The 21,084-nt window shown below is 36.0% G+C and overlaps 1 long non-coding RNA gene across 1 annotated transcript; it reads right to left on the bottom strand.

The window, feature by feature from the left end:
* Positions 1 to 7,996: 7,996 nt before the first annotated feature.
* Positions 7,997 to 16,513, bottom strand: LOC124961474 (uncharacterized). Its single transcript, XR_007104249.1, has 3 exons — positions 16,293 to 16,513; positions 9,962 to 10,117; positions 7,997 to 8,031 (listed from the first exon to the last, which is right to left on the bottom strand). It is a non-coding gene; the product is annotated as an uncharacterized LOC124961474 (long non-coding RNA).
* Between the last annotated feature and the right edge of the window lie 4,571 nt (positions 16,514 to 21,084).

Raw genomic sequence — 21,084 nt, 5'->3', positions numbered from 1 at the left:
GAAGGAAGTTGTCAGAATTGCTGTTGTGAGTATAGGCTTTGGAATTAAGTAAATATACCTCTGATTCCCAGCTTAATCCTCGCAAGCACCCAGAGCTGGTACAGGAGCTTGAGAAATGCTTCAGTATTGACATCTGTAAAACAGTGATAGCTTTGCCTACCTCCCAGGCTCCTTGAGAGGATTAAATGATACTTAGAAAGTTCTGACACACAGCAGTTGTTCAATTTTAAGAAACTTTTCTTTAAAAACATGAGAAAACAAGATAGCTCACACTTCCACCATGTTTCCATGGGCCACGGGCTGTGCTGAATGCCTTCCGGGTATGATCACAGCGATTCTTTTACCACCTCTTCAGGGGAAGAGCCAGGATTCAAACCCAGGCAACCTGACTCTTGGGCCAGAGCACTTCCTCTCCAAGCTTTTGATAGGCTGGCCCTGAATAAAACTGTACCCCACATAATGACCCAGGAATATGGCATGCCTCCATCTGGCATTAAAGAAGAAGAATATGAGAAAGGCAGACCTGTTGCAAAGCTCCTGAGCTTCCGGTGTGCTTGCAAACATGACTTCTGTGGCACAAGAGGGATGACAAAGATATTCCACTCCTTGCTTTAGGGCCTATAACCGGACTGGCAAATAATAGCTGGGTTCTAAATAGCACCCTTAAAAATTAACAGAGGAAAATCTGCAGTCATTGTCTGCATCTAAACAATTTTTAAACAGTAAGAGGTAGTGACTACAGGAAAATACATTGATTGTCAATAAATGTAATTCCCTTCTAATTTGAAAATAATGTGAAATCAGTCCAGCAAGGATAAAGCAAAGAAGTATAAGGCAAATAAACTCATACAAATCTCTACTATAGCCAAAATGATCACCTCTGAAGCTCATTTAAATCCCTAGATGCCCTTTATGAACCTGCAGAATAAGGTAGGAGTTTGGTTGATGGTCTTATGGTCGGCTCTTAAACTACATTTTGAATCAGTCCATTCAAAATGTGCAGAGATGCAACAAGCTTTCCATATAAACCAGAGGTCAGCAAACTTTCTTTATAAAGGAAGAGACAATAAGCATTTCAGTCCATGGGGCATAAAGTCTCTGTGACAACTACCCTTACACAGCCATATAGAGCAAAGCAGTCATGGGTGATATATACATGAATGGACATGACTGCATCTCAATAAAGCTTTATTTACAAAAGTGGGTGACAGGTTGGATTTGGTCTATAGGTCATAGTCTGATAAACCCTAGTCCAAACCTCCATTCCTTTCACCCCTTTCAGTCACTGTTCTTACTCCAACACTATGAACCTTTTCCAATCCATTCTAAATGGAGACCCCATTTCCTTGTTTAAAATGCTTCAGTGAAGTTTCATTGCACTTAAGTTAGAAGCTAAACCTCTTGGCATGGTATCCAAGGTCCACATAATGGAAGCCACCTGCTAATGAAGTGTTATTTCATATCTTGTCTACATCAACTCACTGACTTCCTTTCTGTTGCTTTCAGTGTACTACCTCGGGTCCTTTGCACATGCTATTTCCCTCTCTTCTAAGACCCCCCTTTCTCACTCACTCATTTCTTCCCTGAGTTCCAAATTCAAATTAGACCTCTTTCTATGTCTTTCGTAGTACTCTATACTCTTCCTTCAGAACACTTAATTTATAATTACATATTCATTTAGGGTGAATACTTATTTAACAGATATCTCCCCTACCAAACATAGTACCATAAGGAAAAGAATCAGATCAATCATGTTATCACTTACTATTGACATGTAGTGGGTGCTCAATAGTTGCAAGATAAATAAATAAACACACTTCACTTTTTAGTGTTCAAATAAGTTCATGAAATTTGATCTTCTTTTCCTTGGGAGAAAAAATTTATGGGGCTCGGGTTTTTATTATTATTTTTTTCTATATTGCAAATTCAGAAATAGGTTCATTAATGGTCTTGCAAGCAATCAGGAAGTTTGATAATAAGTCTGTGCTTTCCCAGCTTAGAAACTTCCTGAGACACTTGAAAGTCCCACAGGTTTATGTTTGGGGAATTGTCCTGTAATTTAAACATTACCCTTCCTGGTGTCTTTGGAAAACTTCCAGTTAATTTTCATGGGCCACTAAATTTTGGACCTGGGAGATACTTTCCATGGGAGCCCCTCTGATGCAATTATCACCTTCTTTTGGAGTACTGACCCAGCACAAGAGTTGTGCATTTACTACGTGCTAATTTGAAAAAGTTTACAGAGCCGGCTCCTCTACAGATTTTCAGGAAGACATTTATGGTTCTAAGCACCTTCCTTGGAATCATTAGGCGACAAATTTGCTTGAAAATTTCTTTCATTGTGTCTCGGTGGAGATGAAATACGGTCACTTGCTAGAGAGAAAACAACAATAAAAGGAGAGTGAAATCTCCCTAAGTGCTCCCTAAAACAAGGAAATCTGATATGCAGCCCATGTGCTGATACAATTATGAGGCTTCCAGCTCTGAGCTGTAACAGATGGGAGTTTTCTCTCTGTCTTTGGTGATAAGGTGAATGGTTTCCCCCAGGGATATGGGGGGAGAGTTGCTGAATTGACAGTGTTGGTGCCAAGCAGCTGGCTGCTGACAGAATTATAGGCAGAGATTGGGATGGGGGTGGTCAAAAACATGAGGATGGAAGACTGAAAATCAACAATGGTCCCCTCTCCTGTCATTCTATGAAGTTGGAACTTAAAGCAGTTCATTCTAAATTATGAATGGAGTATCCAAGAGATGCCAAGGATATGCATCTATTATTCAATCTACAACCATTTTTTGAGAAACTCATAGGTGTCAGCCATTGTGCTGGCTGCCATATGTGAAATCATAGAAGTGGATTGTGCCTACCCTTAGGTATGCTCCCAGCTAGTGAGGAAGATGAACACTGAAAACAAAACAAAACAAAACAAAAACTAAGCTTGATCTTTCTCTTTCTATCCCGATCCCACTCAGTCTCTACCTCTCTGCTGGACCTTTGCTAAAGCCATATCCACTTCCATCCTTACAAAGCATCACTGTTGCCTGTTTCTGCTCTTTGCCCAGGGTCCCCGGCCTACTGGATTTCCCTTTCTTCTCTCTTGAATGCATATGAAACTGTGAAGGGTGTTTTAAGCCATGGTGGACAATTTGAACCTTATCTGAAGGCCATGAGGAACCATGAAGAATGAATAAGCAGAGTAGCTACATTATCAAATTTTCTTAAAAGAAAGTTCACTTTGCTGTTTGGGGGAAAGAATGTGAGCCTGGAAGTCCATCAGGACACAGAATTGTTCACCCAGAGGTGCTGAGGTCCTGAACCAGAGCAATGACAGTTGTCAGGGAGAAAAGAACCTGGGTATGAAGGATGTTAAGGAGATGAAGACAAACAGAATGGTGTCTGATTGGGTACGGGAGATATTTTTGTCTTTTGGTTGGTTTGGCAAATGGTAGCAACAGCAGAACATCATTGAGAAACAGTGGATTTGCCTTAGGTTGGCAATGTGGGCTTAGGATTCAATGTTGTAGGTAGAAATTTGAACTCCAATGGAAATGCTAGGAAGTATGTCATACAGAGATTTGGAACCCAAGAGATAGAGGTCAGGACTTTGATCCACTGGGAAAGCTAGGTTATGATGTATGTGGTCAAAACAAAAACTCTCAGTGGCTTTAAGCAACTAAAGCTTAATTTTTTTCCCTGACACTGTCATCTATTGAGGTCAGCAGAGGTCCTTGCTCATGGCAGTCACTCATAGTCCATGCTGAGAGAGACATCATCATTTCAAAAGTTGTTTGCTATGGAGGGTTATGGAGAAAAAGGGCTCTGGACGGTCTGATTTAACAACCAAATGTTTGAATAGGAAGTGACATAGGACACTTTTGCAAAGAATTAGTCAATGGCTACACCTGACTGTAGGAACCAGGAGAGCATTCCTCTGGGAGGGAGATAGCTGGAGGTGGTTGGCAAATAGCAGTAAAGACTATCACAGGGTCAGCAATGTAGGCTTGAGGATGACTACCATGTCTTCAGCAGTAAACTGTGACAGTGGACAATGCCAGTAAACTACAGGGTGCTTAAAAAGGGAGACTACATTCAGAGTCCTGGGAAGGTACCTACATTTAGGGTACTTAACCCAGAGAAAATGAAGACACAAAGTGAGGATAAGAAGAAATGGTCACAAAAGTATCAGTGAAACCAGAGTGGTATTTCAAAAGACAAAACAGCAAAACATTTCAATTATAGAGTGCATGCCCAGGAAGCATTTGGGCAGCAACTAACTAAATTTCTTTTCAGGCAGTAGCTTGTAGCTACATGGTGATGGATGAAGTCCTTTTTTTTTTTAATTTGGTGTATCAGATTCATTAATTCCTGAAACTGACATCCAGTTTACCTGTCCACCCACTAGCAGAACCCTTACAATTACATGTTACAAAGCTCTACCTTATATTAACCTGAAATCCTTCTCTGTGCAATTTGTACCCATGGCTTTACTGTTACTAACCTCTAAAATCAGAGTTGGGTAAAGAGTTTTAGATTTATTTCCCACGTGGCCTTATAACATCATTGAATAGTAGTTAAGGTTAGGGACAGATTTCTAAGACATACTTAATTTGCATAAGAAACAACTGACAGAAAGTCCAACTCAGGCCAGAATCTAAGTCTTCTGACTCCCAGATGAAGGAATGATTATCCAAACTACATTTTCACTTTTGATTCAAGTAGGAAATATAAGAGGAGAGTCCTTAGACATAAGATGAGATGATATAATTTCTAAGGAAAAATTGAAGATCATCATTTAGAAAAATGTATCCTTTTTTTTTGTACCAGGGATTTAACCCAGGGGCACTTAACTACTGAGCCACATCCTCAGTCCTTTTCTTCTATTTTGTTTTGAGACAGGGTCTTGCTGAGTTGCTTACAGCCTCTCTAAGTTGCTGAGGCTGGCTTTGAACTCGTGCTCCTCCTGCCTCAGCTTCCTGAGCTGAAGGGATTACAGTCATGTACCACCGTGCCCGGCTAACTGTTTTGGTTTCTAACTGTGTGACCTGGAAAGTCATTAACTTCTTTGAGCAGGAATTTTTGGATCAGTGACGTGGATGCCTGCTCTGTCTACCTCCCAGGATTGTTATGAGCCAAGATAGAAGCAATAGCTATGAGTAAAATATGCCTGTTAAATACAAAAAGTGAGAAGAGATAAAATAAGGAAGATACCAACATAACATTTAGTCATGGACAGGCATCATCTGCTCAGTCCAAAACACAAGCTCAGCTTGAAGGTCAGTAGTTATGATTCAAGGAAACTCCTCCTGCATCTATTGCGAAGGTCACAATAACAACAGCCACAACCATAAAACCCCTGGACACAAACACTCTTTTCACTCATGATCCTGTAGGTCTGATGGAAGTTAATTTGACTTGACTTAGTTATGTGTCTGTAGATCTTGCTGGGAGCTGGCTGGTTGAGGATGCCCTAGAGTGATATAAGTCTTCTCTAATAGTCCCTGATTTTCCATCATGCTAGCCTGGGCTTGTTCATGGGTGATCACTGCTGTCTAAGAATCCCTCTTGGAGCTTAGACTCCTAGTAGGATACCCATCACTTCTGCTGTGTTGTATTTATGAACAAATCAAATCATAAGACTAAGTCCAAGTTCAAGAAATAAGAATGACTTTACTTCCTAATGACATTTTTTTTTTTTTTTTTTTTTTTTTTTTTTTTTTGCGTTGTGGGAATTGAACCCAGGGCCTTGTGCTCGCAAGGCAAGCACTCTACCAACTGAGCCATAACCCCAGTCCAACATGGGTCTTTTTAATCAGTCTAATGGAATCTTTCCTCTAGTAGACTGTAGGTAGACAGAACGAGAAAGTTGCTCAAATTCAGATTGGTTTCAGAATGTAAGGATCCCTCTAACACACAGAGCATCCCCAGGACAAAACCAAGAGCCCTGGAGAACAATGGTCAGAGGAACCACTTCCAGGCAGCCGGACTGGAACCTAATCAGGAAGCTCTCCTTTGCCTCCAGGCTAGAAACATTTGCTCAGGAAAATTTCAGAATCTCTAGGGACCAGTTCCTAGCTGTTTTCATTCAGTTGTTAAAATTTGTTAGTAAAAGAGTTTGTTGTAGTCATCTTGTTACTATTCACTATTGCACCTTTGGCGTTTAGCAGATATAAGACATGTCACTGGGCGTGGTGGTGTATGCCTGTAATTCCAGTGACTACAGAGGTTAAGGTAGGAGGATTGTAAATTGGAGGCTAACCTTGGCAATGCAGTGAAGCCCTAGGAACCTAGTGAGACCCTCTCTTAAATTGAAAAACAAAAGGGCTGGGGATGTAGCTCAGTGGCAAAGCATTCCTTGGTTCAATACCTAGTACAGAAAGAAAAAAAGAAAGGAAAAGGAAAGAAAAAAGAAAAGAAAGAAAGAAGAAAGAAAGAAAGAAAGAAAGGGAAAGAAAAGAAAGAAGGAAGGAAGAGAAAGAAAGGAAAAAAGAAAGGAAGAGGGAAAGAAGGAAGGAAAGAAAAGAAAAGACATATCTTGTCTATCTTACAGACTCTGGATTATAACAAGTAGCATACAAACTTGGTGTCAATCATAAGATCCTGATGGAAATTTTGAGAGGAAATAAGACTTGAAATAATTAGAGAAGGGTATAAATAACTGACTGGAAGATAGACAGGACTGTGGTAGTTTGTAAAACAGGCTGCAATCCATCTCTGAATTCATGTCCTCTGCAATGTGACTTTTTAGCTATTTTGATCAATAGGGGAAGTCTGTTTTTCCACATTTTAAATGAATCTGGCCAATGGAATGCATAAATGCAATAGTGTGCCTCTTTTAAGTATAGATCTCCAGAGAACTTGCCCATTTCCACTGTCTTGGGACACCCGTCTATGCCACAAGAATAAGCCTGACTGAAAGGATGGAGAATGAGAGAAATGGGGTCCCATTGCCTCAGCTAATATCCAGGTAGGTGAGAAGCTATTTCAGTCCACAACTCAATTAACAGGTATGAGGCAAACAAAACATATATTTTAGAAAATGGAACTCCAAGGAGACTTTTTTTTTAAAAAAAAGCACTTGCTAGGCTACCAAACAGAGGTTCTCAAAGCAGATATTAAACATAAGATTGGAACCCCAGCAATTCAAGTGAATGGGTATGTGAATAACATAGACCAGTGGGGGTAAGAAATAAAGAGCAAGGGTATCTGATAGTTGTGCACAAGAGGCTCATGTTAGGGCTTGCTTTGATGGGCAGTCTGCGATCAGGCCTGGTCCCACTAACAGATCAGGGTCCAAGAGACTCAACCCACCCTGGGGCTATCAGCCAAGAGGGATGCATTCTGAATCCTATTTCTACCTTGACATAATTTGTTTATAACATCTAATATTGTTTTGGAGAGAATGTGAGGGAAGATGGCAGAGAAGAGAGAAACAGGGAACGAGGAAGAAGAGTAAGAAGAATATGAAAAAGAGAGGTGGAATAATTTTGATAAAGGAATAAGGAGAAGAAAATGGATAGTTGAAAAATAAAATGAGAAGTAAAGGAACTTTCCAGTCCTTATTAGGTTGAAGTGCTAGTGGTATTTAAGTGGTCCCTTTGGATGAGGAGACATGTCGAACATTTCACTTTTGCTTTGTTTATATTTATAAACCATAAAGTCAAGCTCAGATTTCTGCTAGAAAAGCACTTTTAGAAGGCAGTGAGATCTTATCTTTCATTTTCTATAGATCAGTTTTGCAGCTTCTTGAAGTATTTATAGTTTTAATACATAACCATAAATGCCCCTAAACAAGGAATATTGCACCTTTCGATTACTATTATTGCTTTATTGCTCATCACAACCATAAATTAGCAACATCCTCCAGCATTGCTGAAAGAGCAAGGAATTAGGTTACAACATGAATACACAAGAACCTATTAAGCCTTTTTTGTTTCTTAAAAGTCTTTATAGTTTTCTAGTGTACCCCATAAGTGTTTCAATTAAAGAACTACTTGCCTGCTCAGTAATAGCCCTCCTCTTGAAGATAGGATTGCCTATCAGGAAAGAAAAGCAAGATTAAAAGAAGGAAAATTGGAATGTAAAACATTAAAAATGAAATTGCTATAAAAAAGGAAAGCAGGGGCTTAAATTATGCATATTAAAAGCATTTAAATTGCTTAACTCTTCATTTGATATGAGTGGATGTACATATGTATATATCTCTATCAAGCCTGGAGCTAAGCCTATGTTTAGGTTTGTATCTGCATATGCTGCTCTCCCAATGAGTCTCTAGTGCCATCTTTGACATTATTAATGGAGTTCTCGGTCATGTGACTGATTATTATTTTATTAATTTTTAGTATTTTAATTGTACATATTTATGGAATAAATGGTGATCATCTGAAACATGTATATGACATATACTGATAAAAGCAGGATAGTTAGCATTTTTATCTTTAAGTATTTCTATAATTTTTATTAACACATAATAGTTGTACATATTTATGAGGTCATATGTGGTATTTCAATATAAACATACAATGTGTACTAATCAAAATCAGGGTGATTAATATTTCCATCTCCTTAGCATTATTTCATGTTGGGAACCTTTGAACTTTTCTAGTTATTTACAAATATATAATAGACTGTTGTAAAGTATAGTCACCCCAATATGCCTATAGAATTTATTACTTCCTCTAATTGTGTTTTGGTACCGTAATTGACCTTCCCATACCCTTCTTCCCCTTTATCTTTCCCAGTCCCTAGTGATCACTAGTCAGCAATCAGCTCAACTTTTAAAGCTTCCCTATATCAGTGAATATGCAGTATTTCTCTCTATGACATATTTGCTTAGCAATTCTATTCATTTTGCTGAAAATGATAAGATATCATTATTTTTATGGCTGAATAATATTCCATTGTGTATGTGTTCCACAATTTCCTTATCTATTCATCTACTGATAGGCATCTAAGTCGATTCTGTATCTTAGCATAATAGTAAGGCAATAAACATGAGCATGCAGGTGTCTCTTGGATATATACCCAGAAGCAGCATAGCTGGATCATGAAGTAGCTTTATTTCTGATTTTTTGAGGGACCTCCATATAGCAGCCCATATTAGCTGTACTAGTTTACATTTCCATCCACAGTATATAAAGTGCCCTTTTGCTATCTTTTGTCTTTTTGATAAGAGACATTCTAACCCAAGTGAGCTAATATTTTATTGTGGTTTTGATTTTATTTCCTTGATGGTTAAAAATGCTGAGCATTTTTTATAAATTTTTTTGGCTACCTGAATTTCTTCTTCTGAGAAAAGCCCATTCATATCATTGTCCCATTTTTAAAATAAGTTATATGTTTTTGTGATTGTGCTTTTAAAATTCCTTGTACATTCTGGATATTGATCTTTTGTCATATGAATAGTTTACAGACTTTTCCCCCATTCTGTAGGTTATCTCTTCACTCTGTTGATTGCTTCTTGTGCCATGCTTCTTAGTTGGAAATAATACCACCTATCTATTTTTGCTTCCATTACCTGTGTTTTTGGTTCTTATCCAAAAAACAAATTGTTGTCTATGCTACTGACCTGAAGTGTTTCCCCTACATTTACTTCTAATAGTTTCAGAATTGCAGGTCATACATTTAGATCTTTGGTCCATTTTAAGTTGATTTTGTACAGGGTAAGAGATAGGGGTCATGTTTCAATCTTCTGCATGTGAAATATCCACTTTTCCTCACATTGTTAATTCAACAATGTATGTTCTTGGCATCTTTGCTAAGAATCATTTGGCTATAAGTGCATGGGGGTTATTTCTGGACATTCTCTTCTGTTCCATTGGTCTGTGTGCCTTTTTATGCAAATGCCTTGCTGTTTTGATTACTGTAGATTTGTGTATATTTTGAAATCACATGAATAATTATTAAAAAGGTCTAACAAAGAGATGACATATATTTGTCAGCTTTTCATTGCTGGGACCAAAATACCTGACAAGAACAAATTAGAGGAGAAAAAGTGTATTTTAGTTCATTGTTTCACAGGTCTTAGTTCATGATTGGTTAGCTCCTCTGCTCTGAACTTCAGGTGAGGCAGAACAACATGGCAGAAAGGTTGGCAGAGGAAAGTTGTTCAGTTAATGGCATCTGGAAAGGAAAGAAAGAGAGAGAGAGGGACAGGAAGGGAACAGGAAGAGATATAGCCCAAAAGACCACAACCACAGTGACCTGCCTATAGTACCACCAGTAGTACATTCATCCACTGAAGAGGTTGAAGTCCTTCTAATACAGTCATTTCCTAAAAGTCCCATTTCAAACATTGCTGCATTGGTGACCATGCTTTCAACACACGAACTTTGGGGGAGACATTCTAGATTCTAACCACACTTGAAAGTAAACATGACAATGATGCTATAACACATTGGAGATAAACACCACATAGAATATATCAGAATTAGAATCAAAGTCCAGACAGCAGAAAAATTATTGAGAACCAGGAAATCAATAACTTGATAATAACTCTTCTAGTAACCTCTGTAAATCTTTTTCCCTTTCCAGTTCTAGGTTTTCTTGGGCACCAGTGGGTTGGTAAAAGTATATAACAGGTAAACTATTAATTCTAAGTATGTATCAAGTCACTGCTAGGCATTGTGGGAAATTTAAAAATCATATTGCTTATCCATAAGGGGCTTGTTCTGGGAAGATAAGAAAAACATCCATTTAGATATTTAAAATGCAAATGACAACCTTTCTGGTTTTTATGTAAAGAGTTTCAAAAGACTCTCAATCCACTTTAATAAAGAGAACAAGTCAAATCAGCAACAAAAACAAAGCTGTGTTTGTGTGCCTTTGTGTGTTTAAGCACATTATAGGACTGAGGATGCAAAGAAACATCCAGAAAATGATGATCCCTCCCTAAAAAAGAGGAGTTCCATGATAGATCTCGTGATGGTCATGAAAACAACCAGATAAAGCACAGGGTACTGTCTTTGTTGTTGTTGTTGTTGGTGGTGGTGGTTTATTTTCCCAAGTCCACCATAGAAACAAGAATGCAGTGCCACACAAACCGCAGAATGTGGCAAGTTCTTCCTAGGAGAGAAGCAACCCCTGGCCGCTTTCATGTCTGGCAGAGCAGTGGGATGAGTAAGAATCCATAAGAAATAGGGGAAAGGCAGCCAACTGTTTATCCATCTCTCTTGATCCTTTTCTGAATACAAAGGGAAATATGCCAAAGGATGAAAGATGGGCAGGAAAGCTGAGAGGACCTTCCTGTAGGCATATAAGGACATAACTTTCAAACCACCGTGGATGGCAAAGGGGACCTGACATAAATCCTGCCAAGACATTCTGACCCTATGCAGCATGTCTTCCAAAAGCCAAAATCAGGGAAATTTAATGAAAATAGACCTTCCAAGGTGCAGAGATTTGAGGATGGGGATGGAAAACAGAGAGAACCCCCCCAGGAATTAAAAAAAAAAAAAAATCTGGTCACTCGCCTAAAAAGAGATTTTTCATGGTTCAGAAAATGAGCAGCTGAGCTGCAAAGCCTAAGATGATATACAAAGTTTCTTGAGAGCTCAGATTCTAAGTCCTGCTAGAAGTCAAGTCCTGATCCTGCCCTCAAAACATTTGAAGTCAGTGGTAAACTGAATCTAAATTGCAACAAAGGTCAGACCCAGATTAATTTAAATTAATCCTCACAAGCCAGTCTGACAGAATGGCATGACCAATTTGAGACAGAGCATATTATTCTTTCTACTGTTCTTTTACATATAAATCAGGCAAACTTTTTTTTAAAGCACAAAGAGGAAAAAATGAAACTCCATAGTCAAGAGAGAAGAAACAGTTAATAGAAGTAGACACACAGATCACACAGATATTAGTGAAGCCCTGGTTTCAATACTCAGCACCACATAAAAAGAAATAAAATAAAAGATCCATTGACAATATCCATTGACAACTAAAAATAAAAAAAAAAAATAGAACAAAAAGAGGCTTTAAAATACACATAACAAATATGTTAACAATGTAGAGGAGAAGTTAGACATGTGTTGTAATAGAAAAGAATTCCACCAGAGAGAAGGACACTATGAAACAACCAAATGGATCTGCCAAGGCTCCTTTCCCAGCGTCCAGTCAAGTAATGATCAGCACGTGGGCATGAGAAAACAACCCGTGTATATTTGTCCAGGTTCCTGAAGGAAGCCGGCTGGGGACACCTGTAGGGGGGGCACAGTCACCAATCTCTGGAATTTAGATAGAGCCAGGGCCAGTTTATATTCCGCCATCCAGACTGGAAAAATGGGAGATATTATGAGGCACCAATAGAGTACTCAGAAGTGCATTACCTCAGTAGTAGGACAAACATCAACCATAGACTGAAGGCCACTCTGCTCCCAAGAAATTTATAAACTGGCCTTGAAATAATCAGATAGTTTACAAGTAATTTAACTACATCCCAGACCAAAAAAAACAAAAAAACAAAAAAACAAAAAAATTTGAAGAATGTTTACAAAAATTCAGTAAGGTATTAAAATAGATAAAATGTCATAATCAAAAATCAGATTTAAAAAATATCAATCAACAGTATAAAAAAGGAAATGTGATTCACAGTGAGGAGACAAACCAAGCAATAGAAAGAGACAAAAATGAGGTAAAAGAGAAAATCAATAAACAATGGCATTAAAGTAGTTATCTTAATTGTATTTTATGTATTCAAAAAGTATAAAATATTTAACCATGTGGAGTATGTAAGCTATTAAAAAAGAAAAAAACATCAAAATTCAGAAGGTAAAAATTAAAATGTCTGAAATGTGAAATACATTAGATGAGATTAGTAGTGAAGAACAGATTAGTGAACTTGAATTCATAGTGATAGAAACTATACCAAGTTAAATACAAAGAAAAAAAGCAATAAGAGGAATAGAACAGAGAATCTAAGAACTGGGTAACAACCTCAAGTGGGTTAAAACCTATACATGAGATGACTTATGGGCAGAAAGAGGTTTTGAGAAGAGTATTTGAAGAAATAATGCTAACATGTTTTCAAATTCAATGAAAACTATAAACCTACAGGCCTAAGAAGCCTAACAAAGCACACCACCATAATCACAATAATCATAAAGTAAACTACACCAAGGCAAAAAGGATTCAAATTGTTTAAAACCAGCAATACTGAGAAAAAAATTAACCAGGGGAAGAGGACACACAAATTATAATACAAAGAATTCCAGTAAGGATGAAATGATTATCCTATCTGTCACAATGCAAGCCAGAAGATGGAGTCACATCTGTGAAGTACTGAAGGAAAACTGTGTCAACTTAGATATCTTCACCAAGAATGAATACTTTACAACTGAGAAGACAAAATTAAAAATTTTCAGCCATAAAAATATAAAAGTAGTTATCAGCAGAAAGATCTGCATTTAAGGAAGAATAATATCAACTATCAAAAATTATATAACCATATGTTGGATGCTGCTAAAATAGGGTTGAGAAGAAATTTATACTACTAAGTGCTTACAGCTAGCACTTAAAAGGAAAAGTCTCAAGACAGTTCCTCTTTAAGAAACTATAACAAGCAGAGCAAAACAAATTCAAAGCAAACAGAGGAAAGGAAATAATGATAAGAGCATAAATCTAGGAAGTTGAAAACAGGAAAATACTGTCACTTTGAAAGTAGGCATAAAATCAGTAAACCCCTAGCCAGATTGATTAGTGAAAAAAGACAGAGGGAAAGCAAGAGAAAAGATGTAAATTATCTACATTCAGATAAAAGAAAACACTAGAGAGAGAATCTCTAGAGATCCTGTAGGTATTAGAAAGATAATATGGGAATAAAATGAAGAATTTTATGCCAATAAATTCGCAACCTAGACGTAAGGAACTTTGGAAAATATTATCAAAGCTTTGTCCGACTTTATTAGTTGGTGGATTTTCTGCAGTTTCAGTTACCTATGGCCAACCACATTCAGAAAATATTAAAGGAAAAATCTAGAAATAATCTGCAGGCTTTAAATTGCTATCTAGTAGTGTGATGAAATACCCCATTATCTCGCTCCACCCTGCACAAAACATTCCATTGTTCAGCATACCCATGCTGTACTCCCTAACTTTCCAACAGTGGTTGGGGTCGGGAGCAGAGACCACATTCATATAACTTTTATTACAGTAATTGTTATAAGTGGTTTTTTTTTTTTGTTTTATTGTTAGTTATTATTGTTGATCTCTTACTGAGTCTGATTTATGATTTAAATCTTGGTCATAGTTATGGATATAGGAAATGTAATGTATAGGATTTGATACTATCTATGGTTTCAAGTACCCACCAGAGAGTAATGGAATTTATCCCCTACAAATAAAGGGGACTACTGTAAGGTAAATTGGGTGATGATAATGGTCCTATATTACGGATATTGAATTTATAATTCAAAATCTTTCTACTAAGAAAATTGCAGGCTCAGACAGATTCAGGAGTGACTTCTATCAATCATTTGAAGAAAAAGTAATACCAAAGTCTGTATAAATTCTACCATAAATTTGAATAAAAGGAAAACATTCCAACCCACTACACAAGGCTAGCATTACTGTGGCATCAGAATCAGAAACAAACAAACAAACAAAAACAAAACAAAACAACAAAAAAAACCCATTACAGATCATCCCTGATTTACCATGGTTCGACTTAGGATTTTTTTGACTTTATGATGGTACAAAAGTGTTTTAGTCACCTTTTTTACTCCTGTGACTAAAAGACCCGAAAAGAGCAATTTTAAAGGAGGAAAAGTTTACTTGGGGGATCATGATTTCAGAGGTCTCAGCCCATATACAACAGTCTCCATTCCTTAAGGCTTGAAATGAGGTAGAACATCATGACAGAAGAGTGTAGTGGAGGGAAACGGCTCACATGATACTTAGGAAGCAGAGAGAATGAGTCTCCTTGCCAGATACAAATATATACCCCAAAGGCACGCCCCCAATGACCCTCCCTCTAGTTACTCCCTACTTGCCTTTAGTTCCGACTCAGTGAATCTCATCAGGAGATCAATTCACTGATTATATTAAAGATCTCTTAAACCAATCATTTCTCCTCTAAACCTTCTTGCATTGCCTCACACATGAGCTTTTGGGGGACACCTTACAACCAAATCATAACGAAAAGCATATACATTCAGTAGAAATCTACTTCAAATTTCCAACTGATCACTTCCCAGGCTAGCAGTATGATACTGGGCAGTGGTTCCCAGTAAGCCATGTGATCACACAGGTGAGTGACACATACTCTAGAGTATGATGTATTGCTAAGCTAAGGTGAAAAATGTGTTAGGTATGTTAAGTGTATTTCTTAATGTTTCAGCTTATTATGGGTTTATTGGAATACGACATCATCAAAAGTTGAGGCGCATTAGTACAATATTTAAAAGGATAAAAAGTCATTGCCAAATAAGGTTTATCTTTTGAATACAATGTTGATTGGACTATTAAAAAAATCAGTTAATGTAATTAATTACATTAACAAAGTAAAAACAACAAATGATCGCTTCCATAGTTGAAGAGAAAATATTTGACATAATCCATCATCCATTCCTCATAAAAACTCTCAGGAAATTAGGAAAGAGTAAGTTTCTCAACCTGATTAAAGACATTTATAACAAAACAAAACAAAACACCCTACAACTAATCTCATGCACAGTTGTGAATAACTGAATGTTTCATTTCTAATATGAGCAACAAGACAAAAATATCCTAACTCATCAATACTCTTTAACTTTGTACTAAACCCCTAACATGCAGAATAGAAATAGAAGGCATCCAGATCAGAAATGAAAAAAATTGTCATTATCCTGAGGCAACATTCATTGATATAGAAGAGCCTATGGAATTTACAAAAAGAAAGTTACTAGAAAAAATAAGTGACTTTAGAAGATTGGGGAATACTAAGCCAATATGCAAAAACAAAACAAAACAAAACAAAACAAAAACAAAAACAAAAAAAACAGGATAAATATGACAGAATACTTATAACACTTATTATCGCCAAAACTATAAAATAATATTGAATGAAATTAAAGATTGATATAAATTGACATGTACTATTCATGAATCAGAAGATCCGATATGTTTAAGAATGTCAGTTACCCCAAAATACATTTATGAGTCAATGCAATAGCAGTTAACATTATCAGCAGCTCACTATTTTTCTCACTAGATTTTTTTTAAAAGATTGTTATATGAAAATGAAATAAGTATAGATTCACAAAGTAAATTTTTAAAGAACAAAAATAGCTTTAAAATAATTAGAAAATCAGCTTTTAATACTTACCTAAAACTAGAATAATTGATTTTGTGGCCTGGCAAACACATGAGATATTCATTAATGGAATAAAGAATCAAGTAACAGACCCACACATATGCTGTCCATTGGTTCTCAACAAAGCTGCCAAGAAAATTCAAAGAAGAAAAAACATTCTCATAAAAATATGGTTGCTAACTCAAAAAAAAAAATGATTCTGAAACAATAAGATAGCGCTATACAGATGAACTTCAATCTTGTCTACCACAGTATATAATAAGGAACTTAAAATAGTTGATCAGTTGAGTAGGAGAGCTAAAAATAGAAATCTAGAAGCAATGAGAATGTCCTCATGATCTTGTGTTTGGCAAATATTTCTTGCGCAAGACTCAGAAAGTATGAACTATTAACAAAAAGTTCAAACTGGAATTCAACAAATTTTAAATATTGCTCCCAAAGTCACCATTGCTAAAATTAAAAGGCAAGTCACAGTCTGGAAGAAAATATTTCCAAAATATGTATCTGAAACAGGACTAATAATCTGAAACACACTAAGAGCTCTTACAACTCAATAATTAGAGGGCAAAAAGATGAAGAATGAGCAAAAGATTTGAATAAATACTTCTTAAAAAAGACTCACAAATGACTGCTAAGGACAAATGAAAAAAACCTCAACATCATTAATCCTTAGAGAATATGAAATGGAAAATGAGGAATCCCTCTTTTCTTTTAGAATGCATAAAACAAAAGACTTGATCATACCACTCTTGGCCTGGGTATGGAGTAAATAGAAACCTCATTTACTTCAAAGAGATGTTAAATGATACAATCAGCTTTAGAACATTTTATACTTTCTTCAAAGATTAACCATTACTTGCAAGAATATCAAGTGGTACAACTGCTTAGGAAAAAAAATATCTATTTCTTTAAAAATTTCATATGCAAATAAAATTAAACAAAATTTCCATTCATATATCTCCAAGGGAATATATTTATTCCAAGGGAATAAGAATATTTGTCTCTACAAAATTTTCTACTCAAATATTCACAGTGGCTATATTTATTATAGATCCAAACTAGAAACAACCTCAATCATATGAGGAAAGTCTATACAATGGAATACTACTGAGAAAAAAAAATGAACACCAGTAACAGGATAGATAAATTTAATAATCATTGTGCTTTCTGAAAGTACAATGAATATTACATAATTGCTTTTATATTAAATTCAATAAAAGACAAATAGAGAAAGTAAAAATAGTCAAAAGCTTTTCCATTTGAGAGGATTAAAAACTTTCAAGAAAGACTTACAAAATAATAAACACAAATTACTGATATTGAGAATATCACTCCAAAGCCTACAAAACTCAATAATCAGATATCACTTATAATTTTATGCCTATTAACTCAATAACAAATTAAATTTCAACTTCCCTTTTAGAAAGTGGGAAAAAGGAAATAAACAAAGTAGTCTTATATCTCTTAAGACAGTTGAATTTGTAATATAAAGTTTCCCACAGAAGAAATTCAGCATGTAATGGAGAATTAATTCCAATCTTACATAAAATCAAGAAACAGAAAAGGAAGGAGCACTTCCTAATTTCTTTTATGAATCCAGCCTAAACCTAATATCAAAATCTGACAAAGACCTTGCAGAGAAAGAAACTGACAGCTCAATGTACCTCATGAGAAAAGAAATAAAAATCCTTAAGAAAATATTATCAAATGTTATCCATAAGTAAATAAATAGATAATAACCCTTGAACAAGTAGGGTTTATAAGTTAATGTTACAGGAATGTCAATTGATGTAATTTCCAGTATTAATGGAATAGACAAGGAAAATCATATATCTCAGTAGATATAAGAAAATACAGGCACAAGTCAGTACCCATTTATGATGATAACTTATAACAAACTAGGAATAAAATAGAACTTTTACAATTTTTTAAAGCCTAGCTGGGAAATACATATATCTAGCATCTTTCTTAATGGTAAAATACTAAACTTTTTCTCTCCACAATCAGAGAGAACACAAGAATATATCATTTACAATAGCCTAAGAAAATCATAGACTAAGGAATAAATCAAACAATCTACCTAGAAATATATAAATAAATCTTCACTGGAAACTAAAAGTAGTGCTGAGAAAAATAAATTTAAAGACATAAATAAATTGAAAGATATACCATATTTGAGAGACTCCATATTGTGGCCCATTCTCCCCATGTTTATCAACAGATTTAACACAATCTGAATAAAAAACAGCAGGCTATTTTGAAAAAATTGACAATCTGTTTCTATAATTTATATGAAAATTTAAAGTTATCTAGAAAGCCAAAACAATCACCAACAATAAGAAGAAACTGTAAGACTCACACTACCTGACTCAGGAATATCTATAAAATTCCAATAAGGATGACAGGGGTAGTGTTACAAAGATGGACAAACAGATCAATAGAATGAATTCACATGGTCCAAAATAGACCCACATATGTAAGATCAATTGGTTTTCAACCAAATTATTATGCCAATTCAATGAGGGAAGGGAAAGGGTTTATACTAAGAGGTCAAAGTTGATTTTAAATGGTGCTGTACATGAAGACAAAGGTATGTATCAAATTCAATCCCTGTGCTACTTACTCCAAACACTAACATTAATTAAAAGTGAGTAACAAATCCTAAAATTAGCTAGAACTTCAAGCTTCTAAAAGAAAAGATTAGGAAATTTTTCCTTGGGGGTAAAACAGTTGTCATTTTGCAAAACATGAAAAAGAAATAGGCAAGCCATAGACTGGAACAAATATTGATAGGCAAATGGATGGATGGATGGTACAAAGAACATGCATAAGGAATGTATGAATATTTCTGACCTATTACAAATGAATAGTAAGAAAACAAACAATTCAATTAAAAGTAGGTCAAATATGTGCACACTTTCCAAGTTTAGATCACAAGATTGATCACGTGAAAACGGGCATTAGTGATAAGGGATGCCAAATTGAAACCAAACCAAAACACTATTGTATGACCCCCTGTGTGTCTAACGTGAAAATATTCCAATAACACCAAATTTTGGAAAGTATAAGAAATAATTATGCAAACTGGAACCCTCGCATAGTGCTTGTGGCAAAGTAAAAATGTCACAACCACGTTGATTAACATTTTTTTTTTCTCCTTAGATGTTAAACATACATCTATTTTGTGACCCGGCAACCCATTCCTAGATGTTTACTCAAGAAAATTGAAAATGTGTCCCTGAAAGACAGGTATAATATCATAGAAGTTTTATTCATAATAGTCTAATATTGAAAGCAACTCAAATGTCTATGAACAAGAGGAAAGGTAATAAAATTGTTGTATGTTCATACAAGGAATACTATTTATTCAACAATTAAAAAGGAGTGAATCCTAATATGACAACATGATTCAAGTTCCACATTTTATTTTAAGCCAAAGAAGGCAGGCATAGAAGAGTACATATTGTATGAGCCCATTATAAGAAATCCAAGAACAGGCAAAAACCATCTGTAGTTAAGAGAAATGGGAAAGTCTTTTGCCTACAGGACATGGAGGAATTAACTGGAAATGGGCAGCAACAACTGTGCCTGTTATATGTTTAACAACTAGCTCAGGTGGAGAGGTTAAAGTCCTGATCTGTAGCACTGGCTGATTTTTCATGCTCTAAATACTCCCAGTTTCAATATTTTTCACCAATCTGATGTGACTGAATAAACAGTTAGGTACGGGTTTGAACCCTAGGGGAGGCGGGGGCTGGCAGGCTACCGCTTCCTATCAAGAAGGTGAGAGAAAACTCTAGCAATAGAAATATTCTAATTCTTCTTCTAAAAATGTGGTTACAGGGGTAAATTAAATTATTGGAAGTTATCATGTTCATGGAAATTTTGAGATCTGTGTATTTTTGTATATATACGGACATTCATTTCTTTTTCTAAAGTGTTAAGGACTGTATGTCAGATACAGAGAAATCTTCATCCCTGGGATTATTCTCAGTCTAATGATGTAACATTCCAGTATCCCAGTATGACAAACAACCCCCAAAACTTAATGGCTTAAAACAACAACATTATTTACTTTGCTCAAAGGCAAAATATTTATTATTATTAATAAATGTCATTTAGTTAGGACAGGGCTCATCAGGGACCATTCACTTCGGTTCAGTTGAGGAAGTTTAAAGCTGGGTACTGGAATTATCTCTCAATCCCTTGAACATCTGGCAGCGGATGCTGAAGCCATTAAAGACAATAATTACACATGACCTCTCCATGTGGCCTGGGCTTTTTTTATGACATCATGCCTGGGTTCCATAATGCCATATTCCAATTCCAGAAAATATCAAGAGAAGGAAAGCCAGGTGAAGGCTCTGTCATTATTTCTACCTAGCCAAGGACCTTCCACTGCATCCCATTCTGTCAGCATTGTAGTAAATCTGCTCAGGTTCAAGAGATAGGGAAACAGAGCCCAACTCTACAGGGAATGGCAAAGTTCTTGGAGAACATATAAGGTTGAAACAACTACTGTGACTATTTAGAAAAAATACGTTGTTCCATAAATTGTCATCTGGTCTAATTCTTCTTCTAACCTACATATGAAATCCTCAACCCTCCTCCCAGACTCTCCAAAGATTTATTCCATATTAGTATCATATTTGGACTCAAGATCCAGGATCTCTCCATCTAGGTCAGATCCAGGAAGACAGAGGGCTCTTAGAATATGATCCTCAAGTACAGGGACTTGAGAGAGTCTCCTTATGAAGACCTGGGAACTGAAGACACGAGTTATCTGAACCCTACACACCTAACC

This window comes from Sciurus carolinensis, chromosome 12, assembly GCF_902686445.1.
Source record: "Sciurus carolinensis chromosome 12, mSciCar1.2, whole genome shotgun sequence".
Taxonomy (NCBI): Eukaryota; Metazoa; Chordata; class Mammalia; order Rodentia; family Sciuridae; genus Sciurus; species Sciurus carolinensis.
The sequence above is the reverse complement of the archived record's forward strand: the minus strand, read 5'-3'. Positions and strand labels throughout refer to the sequence as shown.